Source organism: Athene cunicularia (genome assembly GCF_003259725.1).
Source record: "Athene cunicularia isolate RWA chromosome 7 unlocalized genomic scaffold, athCun1 chr7_part1, whole genome shotgun sequence".
NCBI lineage: Eukaryota > Metazoa > Chordata > Aves > Strigiformes > Strigidae > Athene > Athene cunicularia.
The window spans coordinates 2,968,120-2,983,487 of record NW_020799107.1 but is presented as its reverse complement, the minus strand read 5'-3'; the positions used below and the strand labels follow the sequence as shown (position 1 = coordinate 2,983,487).

At 42.3% G+C, this 15,368-nt stretch overlaps 1 protein-coding gene across 1 annotated transcript in view; it reads right to left on the bottom strand.

Moving 5' to 3' along the window:
• TMEFF2 (transmembrane protein with EGF like and two follistatin like domains 2) overlaps positions 1-15,368 on the bottom strand; it is a 132,764-nt gene that overhangs the window by 54,961 nt on the left and 62,435 nt on the right. The window lies entirely within an intron of this gene.

The following is a 15,368-nucleotide window of genomic DNA, read 5'->3' as shown; positions in this document are numbered from 1 at the left end:
AAAATCTATTCATTGTGTCAGCTTAATGTGCTGCTCACAAAGCTGATGCCTGGCCAACAGACTGTTTTTGAATGGGGCCAACACAGACATTTCCATGTTTGTCTCTGATAAATTCCCTGAATTATGGACTTAAAAGGGAAACTGGTGAAAGACTCTTCCTTTTTCACTTAAACAATGACCCTTTCAAGCTGCAGCCCTGGAAAGTTGTGTCACCACTGAGCCTCACTGCTTTGTTCCCTGGGAAAATAACAGAGGTGTATTGATAGCATCACATGTTGCCTTGTGTCCTTTACTGGTGAAGGTCTTGAGATGGACCCAAAGGGATGCTTTCCTTGAAAATGTTTTGAAATTACTTGCTGTGTGGTGCAATCTAGTCCATTCCAAAGGCAAAACATTTTTCTCTTCAGAAGTACAGCTATGAGCCCCAAGGACTAGTTATCTCTGGCAGGAAAGATTTAGTGCTGTCCAGATAAGGGGACGATCTCCAGCGTAGGTTAAATGTGAAACCCAGGAAATTCAACACCAGTGTTTGCAATTATGTGAGGTTTGTACCTGGCCCTTAAGTCAAAACCATGAAGGGACTAAAGGGAAAATAGAAATATGGGTAAGAGGACTGTGTAAAAGTATTGATGGCTGAGTACTGAAAGAAAGAGACCTCTAAAGTAGGCACCAAGAAGAGGGTTTGTTAAAAGATCCAAAAGAAACATTATCTACATTTGTATTAAAGTGTATAAGCACCTTTTGATATCTTTCGATAGGTGCTGCTTTCTAGTAAGACACTGTATGCAGAGATATCCTTCTGCCAGTTACAGAATAATTAAACCAACCCAGACTTTTAAGTATCAATCAACTTTGACTGATGTTGCTATCTGCATAAACAGCCTCTGCAGTGTCATCCTTTCGTTTCTCTCTTTCAGTTGGAGTCAGCACTGTGGTGTAGGCTTACTGCACATTTCGGTCCAGCCTACAAAAGCTGGTGGACATTCTGAAGTGTGTTGCTAGTCCTGGTGACATTGACGTGACAAATCACCTGCCTGATGTTGTACATCCACTGCATGAGACCGTTAGCCCAGGCGCTACCCATCAACTGGGTTGTTACCAGAGGCTTTCGGGTTGGAGTGCTCTGACTTTGAATAGGCTGCTTTTGTTATTTACTTGAGAAAGGAAAAGAGTCCCAAGCTTTCACAAAGCTGTTGGAGGAGAAAGGGCTTTTGCCCCTAGAAAAGCAAGTGTGACCCCAATGCCTGTTTTACAACAAACTTGCTTTCTTCTTCGTAAGTTATTTAACCTCTGCCATGTTTCCCACTGTGTAAATGGGAATAATACCACTTTCTGCCAACAGAGAATATAGAAACAAGTATATTAAAAGATCACGATATGCCTAGATACTACAGTGATACAGACCATAGAAATACCTAAGGTAGATAGTTTGTCTCAGAAATTTTTTCCTAAGGTTTAATATAGTCAAAGAAAGTGTTGGTATGTTTAGGTATGAGCTATGCTGCAGCAATTTTTTATCAGCTGTGCTTGAATTTAGACTATATTAAATTGAAAAAAAGACACCTATAATGAGCATTCAGATGATCCTAAAAGGAAAAAAGAGGTTTTTTCCCCTCTTTGTAGAAGTTTGCTCACCTTTATATCTATAAAATTCAGATACAAAAAAAACAAAGGGGAAACTCAGAAAGCATACACTGGATTTTTGTTCTAATTCATTGACAGGTTTTGTAGGGGGGGACTGAGCCAGGGTTTTTCTGTTTCCTTAAATGACTGTGGAAGTCTAGGCTCACCATTTTTAAGAGCCAATCTTCAAAGGTGGACAAGGTATCCAAGTGCCATCTTCTCACACCATCAGCATCTCCACGTGCCACGTGTGTGATCCTGACCCAACATCGCAGTGAGGCCCATGCTGCTGTACAGCTCCTCCCCACTTCTGTGCCGCTGCATCCAGGCCCAAGTTCTTTACTAAGTTTCATTTACATTTTAAATACAGAAATCTCTTTTACCGAGGAGATAACTTTGACAGCCAATCTTGGTTGGGAATTTCCAGTGGTTAATATTATACAGGATATGTAACAAATGACTATACAAAGGACAACAGGACCTATGGGCAGAAGACTTCTTATGACAGCCAAATGCTCCTTATCTCCCAGGAATATGACAATTGCTCCAGTTCAGGAGAGTGAGAATTTATTCTCTACGGAAAAGAGCTATAACTTATTAATTTTGTTCTGCAAATCACTTCCCTTGTATTTCATTTTAATTAAAGACATATGCCCTATTTTTTTTCCTCTCTGTAATGTTTCTATTTATAACTGTCTAGCAGGTGTGGTTTGACCAGGGTCTTCACATGGTTCCACATCACAAGCTGAGTAAAATAGCTACTTCAGTCACTAAAGGAAGGCATTTGAAAGATTGCTTATGTTGAAAAGAAATCACTGATTTAGAGAGGAACATCCACAATAAGGCACAAGGAAGTTCTTAATTTCTACTAGAAAATAATAGGTCACTCCTTCATGTTTTTCTGAAGAAACTCTGCATCCACCATTCCATAGTCAATGTGCATGCTGTCATTAAATGTCCAAGCCTGAAGCAATCTTGATTAAAAAAGACAGCTGTTTACCTCTCTCTTTTTTTTTTTTTTTTTTTCCTTTTGTCACTAACCACAGATAATATTATTCTTTACATTTCCTTAAGGTGTGTTTTCTCTCCCTGTGCAAACATACACACTGGTATGGGCACCCACACCCAGGACTGACACACACAGGGGCTTGTTTTCTCCATGCTGTGCAGACAAGTGCTTTGATAAATATGGACATCTTAGAAAGAGTTACTTTCCTGATATTTCCTGTTGCTTTATAGCTTGAGGACTAGTGGATAATCATTTTCTAACGTGACTCTTTTTCATTTTTTTCCCCTCACTGCACTTGCTGATTTGCACTTGCTTTTATATTTCAACTAAAAAAAAATAGCAAAGACAATCTAGTTTCCAGATTCCTCTTCCAAAAATAAAGAGTATGACTCTCTTTTTCTCATGCATGTTACATAGTTCTCATGTTAGCAATGACTTAGGTTTAACACCAAGATCCTGTAGGAATGTTGCAGGGCTCCAGGGAAGCTAATCGCTGAAGCCCACTCCTTATTACTCACACAACTGAGAAATGTTAAACTGCAAGTTCCTATTTGTATTAGCGAGATTAGCAACATCCAGAGTTCAAGGAAATGTGCTAACACAGGTTAGAAGGTCACTAACATTATCTGAAAGTCACTTCAGAGACTATCTCAATCTCCTAAGTAATATAAATTCTTTAGCTGGGAAAGCACTACACACAATTTACAGAGTCAATGGACTGTGGTAACCACAACAGCTCCTGTTTTAATCATTTGCTCCTTTTCTGGTGTTCTCACTGCACTCTGATCAAATAGTCACGATTTCAGGAATATCTGTATTGCTCGCAAGCCCCATAAGAAAGAAATAATTTTTGAGATATTTTACTTTGTTTCCATAGCTAAAAAAACCCCCCGCAACTTAAAGTATCATCAGTGGACTGGTCTGACTCTGTGTTTATCTCCTGTAATATCAGAACACTAAAAGCCCCAAGCTGTCCCCCTGACATACACACCCCTACTTCCTCTTTACACTTTGAGTCAGGAGTCTTCTGTAGGAGCTACAAAAAATCATGCTATGACTGCATCCACACAGCTTCCCAGACACATGCTCTACTAGGAGTTGATGACTGGTGGTTTAGCTGGTTTAAGAAATGGATGCCAAAATCTCCGTGCTCAAGCTTCTGCATAACCTTCACTCAGTGTCTTCCTAAGATGCTTGACAAGTGTCAAAGGCAGGATGGAAATAAACTGTTTCCAATTTCCAGAAAAACAGCTCCAATGGGATGGATAGGAATATACACAGCAGCTCACAGCCTCAATCTGATATACAAACCATCACCTATTTCCTAAGTGACACGAGGGATATGCATGTAACTTGCCTGATGGACTATACTGTGAGGAGTAAATGGATGTGGAAGGAGTAGCTGGTGAGCCATGAGGAAGAGAGACAATTAGGTAGCGACATTGGTTAAATCTCTCAGTCTCTCTTTGTTAACATGTCTCTGGAGGCAACAGGGCAAACTCGAGAGTGTCGGTTCAGTTTTCATGTGGCTCTGTAGGACTGCTAACAATACTATAATAATCCTTATTAAACATGTTTTCGCTATACTGGAGAACACAACAAAGAAACAGTATAAAACATTCTCATCACCATGCACTTGAACATACAGAAATATGGCTATAAAGAATTGTTATGATTGGGTTTTGTATTATGTAGTCTTTCTTTGATTGATGTGATCACATGTGCGCATTCTGACTTGACTCCTCATGGTGGGACATCTTTGACATTGTTGAAAGGAGAATTTCAAACAAAGCTTGCTCTAACTCATCCTAACAGGATATCCACTTGTTTTTAGCTATAAAATCTAGGTAATAACAAAAATCCTGTGGAGATGAGGGTTGATGGCCATTTTTGTATTTTGGAATGAAAGTAAATGTGCAAATTAAAATGTGGAGAAAAATGCTCTTCAGAACAGTAGAGATGACCTCACCACATGCTTCAGTCCTAACAGGAGTGATCTGGGTAGGTGACAAGATGAGTGGATGGATGGAGTGAGAAAGCTTTGAAAAACCACAGCAGAGAAGCCAGCAGAATTTACTAAATATGTTAGAACAAACACTACCTGCACCTCTGCCAAATGGCTAAAAACACCTCACGAACTCGACCAGTAGAAGCCTGAGATCCTGCAAACTTCACCCTAATCAGTAAGACTTTTTTCCTGAAAGCATTAGCTCAGTCAAAACCTGCAAAGTGAGAAAAATTAAGGGTGCAAAGCAGGGGGTCGACCCATGAATGACTGTTCTCCAAGTCTGGCAGAGGCTTAGTATGGTATTATGGTCCAAATGAAAAGAAAATGGCCTACCATATCGGTAATAAATCCAAACTCTGACATGCCTTGTGCTGCTTTACTCCTGCCGTTCGGTTCCATCTCAATAAATACAAATTTGTGCTCTCGCACACACACAAACGCACTGGGGAAATTACGGTGCAAGAAAACAGTGACTCTACCCAGCTCTACCTGACTCAGATCTTCTCAAGGAGACCTGACTCCTCCATGCCAAGGGGCCTTTGACTGGTTTCTCCATACCACCAAGGGTCAGTCCTTGAAACCGCATCTCTGCTATTGATGGGCAGGTTGTTTAAACAGTGCCAGGACTGTGCCTTTCCGTGGGTGGAAACTAGAGCACCCTTCCCAGCGTTTATATCACTTCAGGCCCCGTCCTGGGTACCTCCACGTTGCCATTCTCAGCCATATGCTGGAAAAGGTTAGTGGGGCGAGTTCAACATGACGCAAATACATACCAGGGTTTTGGGGGAGGAACTAGATGTATCCAGCCAGCTCAGATTGCTGATAAAATGTGCTCTTATCTTCTCACTAAAGTCCTTGTAGACACAGCCTGGCACTGATTTGATGCCAATAATACTCAGTTTGCAGTGTTTTCCAACTCTCATACTTCTACTGTGACTCTCAGATTATATTTTTTCTTAAAATCACAGCCTGTGGATTATCTGAAGGTATATGGATTCCAGTTTCTATGTGTATTTGTTTTTAAAGGGGTGCCTAAGCTTTAGGGTTGTGGAGAAAAAGCTTGTGAATATAATAAATACCAGAAACTATCAAGTTTATAATTTTAAAAAACTAATTATTTTTGTAGGGTTGAGTCATCATTTTTTGGTCCCGTGCAATGCTGAGTTTATGTCAGACAGGAAAAAAGCACTTCTGAAATAGCTCACTCTCGTGCAAGGCCCTGCGCTGAGCTCAACCACATCTTGTGCTGAAGGCTCAGATTCTGCCCTCAATAAAGTCTAATCAGTGCAAGAAAACAGTGTCTGGGAAGTGCCCTGAGTTCATTAAACAACCAGTACAAAAATTGCTTCATGTTATCGCCTAGTACTGCTGCTACCTCTGGTTACCTCTTTGTTTTTTTCCTTCCTGTCTGGTTTTCTGTCATGCCTGCCTTCCCATTCTCTTTTGGCTTCTTTCCTTTCCCCAGCACCCCCAGTTTTTCGCTGCAATCACCCTAACATAAGGCCCAGTATGGGGCAGCTCTGGTAGCCCTGCAGATGAGGTGCTACCTGCTGCGGGGAGAGGCGTGGGCCCATCCATGCCAAGCCACGTGCCTCTCACACTGCACAGCTCCAGCATCTTAGAAACCAGCCCTCTCCAGCTGTCATACAGTCCGGGGGCTCGGAGGCCTCCCCTGGTGAGACGGGTAGCCTTTACACCCTCCGAACCTCATTTAGCGTGGCTAAAAGTGAATGGGACAGGAATGGTTTCACAGGAACAGCGCTGCTCCTCTGCATCTATCTGACTGCAGTTCTCTCCTTACAGCTGGTGCAACTGGAGGTCTTCGAGACCATCCGGCTCAGAAGTCAGGATGCGACCCCCTACAGACCTCTGTGGGGATTTGCCTTTGTTAGTACAAGTGCGGCCAGGAGGGAACAGATTCAACTCTTACTCAAAGTTTATTTATTCTAAATAAACACCATTTGCTTGTTTCTGTCTCATGCATATCCTTGCTGCTCCCACAGCGCATTTGATAAAAAATTAAATACGATTAGTTGAGGCCAGTTTCTCCTAGCAAATATCTCTAATGGCATTTGAAAAGGAATGGCTCATTGAATAAAACCCTATTGTAAGCTTTCTGAATGCTGACATGAAACAGCTGTGATTATTGCACCCTTGTGAAGTCCCCCTACAAAATTTGATGTTTGCCTGGTGTGTGTGGGATGCCAACATTGCGAATTTATGAAGGTGTATGATGACCAGCACTGACAGTATTTGCCAGCTTGAGGAAGAGGAGGCTCATTTAATTTTGCCAAGAGCTTCCCCTCATAAACAGCTTTGAATAAAAAGCCAAATAGCACGTGGGGACTATTCATCTCTGCCTTGGCATTAATTTAATTTTAAAGAGAAATCACTTCCTTGCAGGAGAATTTTCAAGGAATAGATATAGCTTGTTGTAAAAACGTGTCTGCGATGCTGCCAAAGCTTTTGTGGCATTAGTCCCTGCTCTTATGTATTTTGATATGCCCAACAGCGCAAACAAAACAACCAAGTGGACATGCCCACAGCTGGACTGATACAATGCGATGGGTCACCAACCAAGGTCGGTATTAAAGGACCTGGAAGGAGATTACTGTAGTCCTAACTGCAAGGACCAGAAGATTTTTCAGGATCAAGGATAAATAGAAAAAGATGATGTCTGATTCCTCCCTCAGATTGGCTTGCCTGGCCACATGGATCACTGAACCCCAGCAATGTGTCAGGGGAGATGGGAAGCTGCAGTCCAGGAAAGCACACAATATCATAATGCTTTTCCTTACTGTCAAAAAACCAGCCCTCAAAGGTTACTCAGGAGGAGTCAAGTGTCAGCTGCTTTTGGCCTGCTGGTCCTACGTGCCAGGAGGGAGTGGAGAAGGCCAGGCTGGAAACCGTCTTCAGCCCTTCTGTGGACTGCCAAACACCCTCTCTCTGTGGCCTGCAAAGAGCCCTGGCTTCTTCGGGCTCTGCTGAAAAGCAGGAGCTGGTTCTGGCCCCTCCTCTTCCTCTTGTGTATCTGGGCAGAAGTTGCATCCCATACTGCCTGGAACAGAAGCTTGCTGCTGGATACCTTATACTTGATGCACTAAACATGATGCAAAGATAATCTGATGGATGGAACATATGGACTATATACATGCTATAACATCACACTTACAACAAATTATATCAAGCAAATACTGCATTAGATACAGGTTCAGTTGCAGCACTATGAGTCAGCAGTGCCTTCCTCTGCAGGGGAAGATGCTACAGCTGGACATAAACCACAGAAATTACCTGTCTATGCTTTCCCTGACCTCTGTCAAGAATTAACATCCCACCTGAGGTCCTAAGCACTTTTATTCATTCTAGGCAGAGAGGAACCTGGATCACCGAATTCAGAAATTCAGTGAAAAAAATAAAGGATCCAACTCATGGTTTCACAAAGCCTACAGTAAGGAAGTCCCAAACAGGTAATGTGACTTCCCAGAGCTTTCTGCACTGAAAGGGTGCTTTTGCCAGCTTCCTACCTGGTGGAAAGATTAACAGAAGACTTGAATGTGAACCCTTACAGTTACTCATCTTTCAAGAAACAGAATGAAGGGAACAAAGATAAAACCTAAAAGAGCTATCTAGCACCCACTTGGTGACTACGTCAGTTTTCAGGTCTTTGTCACTTCGCTATTGATTTAAGTCTGTGTATCCTTTTGAATATTAGTATGGCTAGCAAGATAGCAACATCATACATAAAAATGTTCTTTATTCCAGAACAGATGAAACTCCCAGTGGTAAAAGAAGATTTAGGTATCTCTGAAGATTTCTTATCGCTGTGCAACATAACTCTCTAATGGTTCAGTGCCTTGGAGGGTCATCTGAGATCACTTATCACATAAATCAAATAGGTGGCAGGCTATAAGAGTGGAAGCCTATAGCAATTTCATGTCTTTGCTCACAGACATCAAATTTATCTTTTAGGCAGACTATAGAGGAGATAATATGCCACTCCATTTAAGCCACTGAAAAAACCCCAAATCTGGGTATTAACCAATTTTAGGAAGCTGCTCTTAGTCTTGACTGCACCACAATTATCTTGGGAAATGACTGGTTTTAAATCCTAAAATGCGGACCGCAGACACTGGTCCTGGTTCTAATTTACACTAAGGCTTCTGTAAATCACTCTGGCGATGAAAGGGAGTGTCAGAGCGAGTGAAAGTCCAATTTACTTTATGTCCCATTTACATAATCAGGGTGTTGTAAAGTGACTCTACTGTAAAAATTACTTGGGTCTACCTTTCACTGAATTCAATGAGAGGAGTACAGTTTTCTTCTTGCACTCCGTTTTATTTCCATGTTATATTCCTTTCTGTTTATTTCTGTGGTGGTAATGCAGGTTACACACACGTAATTGAGAGCTCTAGCTGCTCCGGAGTCAAGATGACACGTGTGCCAAGCCCATGCTCTGTAATGGGGTCTCAGAAAGAGGCAGTTCAGTCAGGGGCCAAAACTGGCAGTCAAAACCCATGTTCAGCCAGGCTGTACCCTTGGGGTTGGGTGTCATGATAGATGGCTCCTTATCTGCCTATCCCTCCACCAGCTCAGTGGCTGGCCTGTATGCAACGGTTGATCCCCACACGCCCTTCACAGCTCCTGCCCCGGAAGAGTTTAGTATTTCTGCAGTAGCACTCCTTGATCTGCAGTTGTCACCACTGAGCTGATCTTCTAAACTTGTACAGCCAGGGCTCATCCCTGTGTTTGCTCCTTTCTCCCTAAGTGAGAATTTCCATTTAAAGAAAAAAAAAAACAACCAACAAACAGCTCAGAGCTAGTTGTAAAAATATGCCTCCTGACACGTGTAAAGATATTTCTGCCTTCCCAAGCCTGTACCTAGGCAGTCCTTTGGCCTCTGCTGTAGCTCAAGAGTACACAGGAGTGCAGGCACCTAAGGAACTTGCTAGAAGCCAAGATGAGAGCAACTGCAAAGTTTCTAAGTTCTGCAGGAGGAGATAAAATATTTATGCAACATAGATCCTATCTTTTACATAACCCTAATCTTCAACAAGCATGAAAACATACTACATCAGTTAATCGCATCACAATGTTCAGCAGTAAGATGGCCTTTTAGGACAAATAGGAAGAAATCAGTTGAACCATGTTTTTACTTTTTATTTCCATTATTAGTGGGCGGGTTGCACTGTGCGAGCAGCACCATTACTGGCTTATTGTACTCCTTGGTTTACGTTTTATGCAGTGGAACAGTCGTGTCCACAGAACAAAACCCATGACAAATACCAGCGGCACTGCTGATAGCCTAAGCAGAAAGGCAAGTCATAAACCCAGTCAGTATGGGTTTATGAAAGGCAGGTCTAGCTTGACAGACTTGATCTCCTTCTACGACAGGGCAACCTGCTTATTGGATGAGGGAAAGGCTTGTTTACCTTGACTTCAGTAACGCCTTTCCCACAGCATTCTCCTGGCAAAACTGGCTGCTTGGATGGGCACACGCTTTGCTGGGTAAAAAACTGGCTGGATGGCCGGGCCCAGAGAGTTGTGGTGAATGGAGTTAAATCCAGCTGGTGGCCGGTCACGAGTGGTGTCCCCCAGGGCTCAGTGTTGGGGCCACTCCTGTTTAACATCTTTATAGATGATCTACACAAGGGATCAAGTGCACCCTCAGTCAGTTTGCAGATGACACCCGGTTGGGTGGGAGTGTTGATCTGCTCGAGGGCAGGGAGGCTCTGCAGAGAGACCTGGACAGGCAATGGCCTCAAGTTGTGCCAGGGAAGGTTTAGATTAGATGTCAGGTAGCATTTCTTTCCAGAAGGGGTTGTTAGGCGTTGGAATGGGCTGCCGAGGGAGGTGGTGGAGTCCCCATCCCTGGAGGGGTTTAAGAGTCGGGCTGACATAGCGCTGAGGGATCTGTTGTAGTTGGGAAATGTCAATGTGAGGTTAATGGTTGGACTGGATGATCTTCAAGGTCCTTTCCAACCTAGTTGGTTCTGTGATTCTGCAAGAGAATTTCTGAGTAGCACAGCCACTTCTGGAAGGGCGGCAAAGATTTAGGAGAAGAAGCCTCCACGGGCCAGGTCTGTGGATAAACTGAGGATCTGTTTTTGTGCTGTCACCCTGAATTTACATAACTGCGTAGGGAAAAACCTCCCAGACCTCCACTAATAGGACAAACAGGTTGAGTGTGACACATCAAACTCAGCCTTGATATGAGCAGCAGAGAAGCGTGGATTTGAATCCATTTATACCAGAGCGATGTTGCCCTTCTGAGTATAATTTTACAGATGTGTTTATGATATAGGGGGAGCCATATGGCATGAAAGGTTTAAACATTTAATCTCACTTAGCTTCAATACACTTCATATACAGAAAATTGGAAGCCCAGCAGGAAAATGCCAGATTTCATTCTCACTTAGTCGTGATTAACCTTTATGAGCTCGCTCAGAGTTTTGTCACCTGCAAAGTCATTCATGGCAGGCAGGCTGCAAAAGCCCTGACTTTCTGCTTTGGCCGAGGTGCCACAGCTGCTGAGAGACTGAGCTCTTGGGGCTGCGCTGCCTGAAACACGGGCCTCTCCTGCCCGAACGGCAGTGTGCTCTGCTCCATACCTTCCCCCGAGTATGGCAAGTATATAAGGGACTATAAGGAGTGAATAACCTGGAGGGTCTCTCCCCCTTCTCCTCCTGCAACTGCTCTTCTTTGCAGCACTCAGGTGGGTCCGGTTTAGAGCAGCCTTACACCAGCAGACGGATGCAAAGCAAATAGCTGATAAGTATCACACTTTGCAAATATGCTCTTTCTCATTAATATTGATTCCCACACACAAACACTTTAGCTATATTCACTGATTGCATTACCATTGCAGAAGTGTAATTAACAAATTAAAAGGGAGGATCGTGATTCAGTTTAATTTGGGGAAAATCTTTAAATAAATAAAACAAAAAGAGTCTGATGTTTGAGGATCATTCCTGTCGGCTATTCATTTTAATGCCTTGGACATGCTTTCACCTAAATAAACATGCCCTGAGTATGCTGCAGAACTGGCATACACGGGTACTTAAAGATGCATCAATGAGACAAAAAACCAAACAAATGAAAGAAATCCTGACAGATGCTAAACCAGATACTAGATTGCAAATGAAGGTGCATCATCATGGAGAGAAGAAGGGGGGAAATGCCAGTTGGAAGCTGCTCAGACTAATTTGAGACTGCCAGCTTACTCACAGAAACTTACTCACAAAAGCAACACAGAACACGCACACCATCAGCTCAGGTGAAAGAAAATGCCACAAATATTTGTGGAAGCAGGGAACACAGAAAATCTCCCATACTTGCTGCCCTTCCAGATGCTTGTATGATAAAATAAACCAGCTCCACTAAGTAAATCAATGTTTGCAAGAGCAGTCAAAACTCCTGAGCCAAAGTTTAACTGCTTTTTTCTCCAAAAACCAACTGAGCACACCTGGAAGAATGGCTCAGAAATGGTATCTACTTCCCCTCCCATCTCCTACCAAAAACACCTTTCAGGTGATCTCACATTATGAGAAACCATAATCATTAAGAATTGATCATGCTAATATAATTTTCTGGATGGCTTATTAACCTACTAAGACATGTTTTTCTCTACTTCCCTTCATTAGCGACAGCAATAATTAGGTAAGGACAGAGTAGCAAAATTGATCATATGCTACTGCCGAAGGGGACAGAGAATGTATCATGGACATTTAGCATAATGTTCTACAAACTCGAGATGCATTAATTATATTTAGTAACACAGCTATTTTCTGCTTTTGATATAAGAAATTCATTAACATAGCTATTGTATAACAGAAGCTTATTTTTCTCCTATTCCAAAATGGAATTTTCTTTTTTCTTTAAAGTTTATAATACAAAATGAGACAAGAAAACATCACTGTCTCAAGTATCTACCGATACACGACCTTTCCTTATTTCTGTCTTGACTATTCTTGTAAAAGTGGCGCTTTTAAAGCAGAACAGCCACAGAGCTCTGGCTAGGAAGCAAAGAAGTGAGTTATACTGTCACCTCCCAGACAATAATCCCCAGAGACACTTTCCTCATTTTTTTGGGTCAGTTTCAGACAGCTTCCCGCTGCCTGCCACCTCTGGTCACCAGAACAAAGCACCTGCAGCTTACACTTAGCCATCACTACTCAGAATATGCGTATACTCACATATACACATTTTATAAATTTACAGACGTGATTGAATAGCAGCTGCACTCCGAGCCCACGTTAAGGTCCTGCTTCCCCCTCTGTAACATCAACAGCAGAAGCACCGCCAGCGCGCGGGCTGGGGGATGGAGGAGGTGCTATACGCAGTGTCAGTGCCTGCGTGTTGCCCCTCGCCTTCCCCACCTGCGACCCCAGCGCCAGGGCCTCAAATCCCACAGCAGCCGCGCCGACCCTTGAAAGAGAAACCGCAGTTAAGTGATCACCCTGGTCACAGCTGTGACACGTGGAGACAGGGACCGGTGTCAAGCCGTGATGGGGGCTGCCGGCTCAACCTCCACCGGACCCACAGTATTCGCTTTCCCTCTCCACCCTGCTAGCGCAGGAAGCGCGTGTAAGTGTGAGCACAACAAAGGGATCGCGGCGATGATGAATTTTTACATATTTTTTTAAAATGTCAGTGACTGGCTTTCACTGAGCTATCCCCCCATGTGAGCAGTAGGCAGCTTTCTGTAGATAAAAGCATTACAGGGAGCTGAAAAGAGTTGACATTACAAACTTGGCACTCCGGTGGCATGCTGCACAAACAGGGAAAGGGAGGATCTGCCAAAGTGAGAGCCAGAGATAATATGAAAAGCATAAACCCAACATATTGACCTTATTTAAGTCCAAACAGCATAACACTAGGATACTTAACGCAAAAATGTCGAAAACATTCTTTATTCCGCACACACATGAATGTTTTCTTTAAATATGCAATTCACTTGATATCTGCAATCCCCCCTCTTCAGATGCAAAATCCAAAATAATGATTATATCAGTCATTGCTTAATACATTCAACTGTGGCCCTGATTTTCATGCATGAATGGTCATTTACATATCATTACCCATCATGCCATCCACTCAGATTTTTCTTTCTAAATAGAGAAATACATTTAAAGTTGTCATTTTAAAACAAAAATGCTTAAAAAGGGGACTTTCATTTCTTGTTATCTTATCTGTTCTCTTAGCAGCTAATAGACCAGAATATTCAAATAGAAAATTCTCAGTGTGTGTGACAAACGCCACAGTGAGAAGATCTTAGAGAAGAGGCAATTATCAAGGGATTTTTCTCAACTTTGGAAACACAGATAAATATGAACAGAAAAGCCAAAGCAAACCAACCAGAAGCAAAACAGTAATTATAGTACGTTCTTCTATTTTCCTAACAGAAGTCCTTGTTGGGGGCACAGCTAGTTCCATATTAGGGAAATCACTGCGGACATGAGGTGCAGTTAGAAGCTTTAAATGAATAAATTACAATTTTTCAATTAATATTGCCCATGCCCACAATAGAAGAAAGATTTTTTTTTTCCTCCTCCTGCTACTTTAAAAGTAATTTTCTGCTATGTTTAATTAGGAAATTTCTCTACAGAAGGGAATGTGCTAGAAGATTAATTCTCTATTTCCTCACCCACTGTGTCAGTAGACTCAAGTGGACACTATAAACCCCAGTTAAATACGACGAGGATGATCAAGCATGGAGCTCCTTTCAAGAGGTCGCGTCCGCAGACTGTAGATCTCATTTCAAAACAATAGAAATGAGTTAGAAAATGGTATCTCTCCGTGGCGCAGCGCCACAGAGGAACAATTACAAGTGCTTCATGGTGCGAGGGTTCACCATGCCAGCTGAGAGGGTTCGCTATCATGGCTAATGATACCGAACGCCACCGAGTGAGAAATAGCATTTCCACAGCCACTGATGTTTTGGGTCTTTTTCTCCTCTTCACCACTAATAATTATTCCTCTAATAGTCACATCCTATTTTACATCTTTTATGCCAAGTATGAAACAGCAATTAAACAATAAATAATGAAATGTTCACTAGTGGGCAATATAGTAAACATTTTGGGTTTTTTTAAGGGGAATAGACAAAGGGTGCAAACTGTATGTTTGTAATGAACAATGAAGGGAAAGAGCTATTTACCCTCAGGACATAAAATCCTATGAATGGTCTATTGCTGCCAATGCTGAGTAAATACTGGGTTAATGCTTTTTTAAATTGAAATCCAGGCCTGAGTAAGAACAATTATTGAGGGGAAACTCAGACCTCCAAGATACTGGAACATACAAGATGCTATCCTTTGACAGAGTAAGTAATTTTCTCAGAGGTTTTATTAATGAAGCGGCTGAACATCAACACGTAAAAAGCACGAATGATTTGGAGGAGAAAACGCAGACATGTCGCCTTAGTAGAGATCGAGAGCCTTGCTCATTGATTAACTAGGACCAGATTGTTTTAATACAATAGAAGTTGTCAGTACATACCTTCTGGGGACAGGAAAGGTCAAAACAGGACAACTAGCAGAAAAAAATGTGTAACGGAGAAGAAGCTTCACTCCTAATTTTATTCTCAGAAAAAAATAATTCACATTTTGGCTAGTCTGATGCCTATTATTCCCCACCCCCTCACTGCCCCCCCTCTCCCCATCTGACATGTTTATAAGCAAACCTTATCCCACTCTGCTTGATGCTGCTCTGGTTTCATGTAGAGAAATG